Genomic DNA, 2827 nt, shown 5'->3' with positions numbered 1-2827 from the left:
CCATCTACCCATCCATGCATCCATCCACCCATCCATGCATCCATCCATGGATCCATGCATCCATCCATCCAAACACCCACTCTTGCATTCGTCCATCTATCCATCCACACATCCACTGGACATAAAGCCGTGTATGAATGAAGCAGTCATGCCCCCTGCCTCAGTAGGTCTCATAGGCTAGAGGAGATAAAATTCTCTGGTCAAGCCTGGGTCATTCATCCACTTTTTTTTTGCCAGAGGAGGATGGGACAAGTTTTGCCAAAATTGTGTCAAGAGTAGTTTCCCAAAGGAACACCCTGGGATGCTGTTATCAGAAGCAGGGAACGATTCCAAGTAGGAAAAATCAACAGATGTCTACCTGATTAGAGGATGGGGAATGAGAAAGGACACGTGAGGGTGACAGCAGCCCTTATTTTTTTTCTATTTAAGGGTAGGCTGGTTCCTCTGTTTATCCCTGACCACACTTCAGGGTCCTGTCCTAAGGACCCCAGAGCACCCACCTCCTTCTAGATACTTGGCTCTAAGTGTCCCAGTCTGGGTCATCACTCTCCCCTCCTCCATCTACATTTATCAGATGCCCTAAGATGTGTGTTGGGATACATCCAGTGTGGCTGTCCTTACGGTTAGGAACCAGTGAACAGGATCATTTTCTGCTCTGACAACCAGAAACTCTGGTTTCTGGAACCCTGGAAGTTGGCAAGTCCTGAGCCCAGCGTGGGTCCCTGAAATGAGAGTCTAAACCAGTGCTACTCATCCCTGACCACACGCTGGAAGCATCTGGGGGGAGCTTTTACAAAACCCTGATGCCCAGGCCCTGTGTTCTAGCATTCTGATTATAACTGGTCTCCGGTGGGGCCCAGCCATTGCATTTTTAAACAGCTCTCCAGGTGATTCTAATGCACAGCTTGGGTTAAGAACCACTGGTCTCCGTGCCATTTGGAACCCCCTATTCATCGCTGTGTCTCTTTGCTTCCAGGATACACGCATGATGAGGGTAGAGATGCCGTCCTGTTGATGGCTGCATCCCTGAGATCTGTAGCAGCTCAGGTACCTGGCAGGTGCTCAGTGAATCGTTGTGGAATGAATGACAATCGCTAGCTTTGCACAAATGCCTTCATGGAGCAGAGCGGTGAGAATGTGAAGGATGCACATTCTCAGTTCTTTCTGGCACAGGGGGAAGGATTTGAGTCATTCCCCATGTGAGGTCAAGTTGTGGCTCTCTGGGAATCTTTGAACCTCCCCCATCTAATCTTCTGATGCAGAGATTTTCAACACTGCATGCACTTTAGATTCGTCTGAGGTCATTGGGGAAAAACAAACGGACAAACAAACAAAAAACTTTGGATGTTCTGGTTCCGTGGGCCCGGAGTGAAGCCTAGGCACATTTAACAAGTGTTCCGGGTAATTCTAACATGCTGTACGGGTCGAAGACCACTGTTCTACTCTCCCTTTCTGCTCCCATGAGTCTATTTTCTGACATCAGCTAACTTGGTCCGAGACCCCGGGAACTGTTTTATGGGGGTGGGGGTGGGGTGGGGGTGGGACTGGATTCCTATGTAGCGTTCCCCAAATGTACCTGTTCACGACATTCACATTGGGTGCTTATTTAAAAATACACATTCCTGGGGCGCCTGGGTGGCTCAGTCGGTTAAGCATCTGACTTCAGCTCCGGGCATGATCTCATGGTTCGTGAGTTCGAGCCCTGCGTTGGGCTCTGTGCTGATATGATAGTTGGGAGCCTGGAGCCTGCTTCAGATTCTGTGTCTCTCCCTCTCTCTCTGCCCCTCCCCTGCTTGCGCTCTGTCTCTCTCAAAAATAAATAAACATAGAAAAACACACACTCCTGAGCCTCTGCTCCAGACTTACGGAATCAGAATCGGAAGCTCCACGGAGAGGCCTGGGATCTGTCTTTATAACAAGTGTCCAGGTGACTTGTTACCTGCCCACCTCTCTGAATGCACTGCCCTCTTTTCCTTGGCAACACAGCCAGCCCCTTCTTGCTTTAGGATTCATTCCTTTGGTTCCTGCTGCCCGAACACTCTTTCCCCAGATCAGTTAGGTTCATCCAAATGTCCCCTCCCAGAGAGGCCCTACGCGACCACCCAAGAGAATAAGGCCTCTCCAACAGCCAGCCCTTACCCCAGAGCCCTGGCGATTCCCTCCGGACACTGTTCAAGATGATCTTTGTCCTTTCGTTTATCGCCTTCATGCCCGCCCCTACCCCCACCTTGAACGTCCCAGGTCGTTAGTGTCTGGGTCACGCTGGGTCCCTGGCACCAGGCACACGGTGGGTGGCCAACGAGGTATAGATGTAAGAGTGAGGCTTGTGCTCTCAGAGTACCTCGCGTTCTTTCTCAGGTCCTGGGAACCTGCGGTCAGGGGTACACAAGTGACTGTAGGTCAATATCATGCCACAGCTGTGGGCACCCAGAGGCACCTGGAGACTCAGTCTGCCATAGAAGGGATTGGTTCCCCCCTCCCCCGCTTCGAGGAGAAAGGAGGGAAAAGATTGGGAGCAGCTGGGCAACACTACAGGTGGCAGAGGCTTTGGCGTTGGGTCGTGGGTCCCGCAGAGCGCGCAGCCTCGCCCGCGGGGAGGGGGGAAGGAGGAGGCCCCCAGCTCGGCCCGGCCGGTGGCTAAGCGCGGTGCCCGGGCGGTGCGGTGCGGCCGCAGCCGGGGGAAGGGGGGGGCGGTCTCCTTCCTCCCGGGCGCCGGCCGGCCAGCCCCTCCCCCCCTCGCGCCCTCCCCCGAGTCCCCGGTGGCGGCCCCGCCCCCGCCGGCCCGGCCGCCCTGTCCCCGCCTCCCCCGCCGCGGGCCGCAACAGGT

At 54.3% G+C, this 2827-nt stretch overlaps 1 protein-coding gene across 2 annotated transcripts in view; it reads left to right on the top strand.

Annotated features, from left to right (window-relative positions):
- The window catches only part of NFATC2 (nuclear factor of activated T cells 2), a 155895-nt gene that overhangs the window by 15625 nt on the left and 137443 nt on the right, over positions 1–2827 (top strand). The window lies entirely within an intron of this gene.

The sequence above is a fragment of the Herpailurus yagouaroundi genome, unplaced genomic scaffold (genome assembly GCF_014898765.1).
Source record: "Herpailurus yagouaroundi ecotype Mexico unplaced genomic scaffold, PumYag 246, whole genome shotgun sequence".
NCBI lineage: Eukaryota > Metazoa > Chordata > Mammalia > Carnivora > Felidae > Herpailurus > Herpailurus yagouaroundi.
This window is presented reverse-complemented; position numbering and strand designations above follow the sequence as displayed.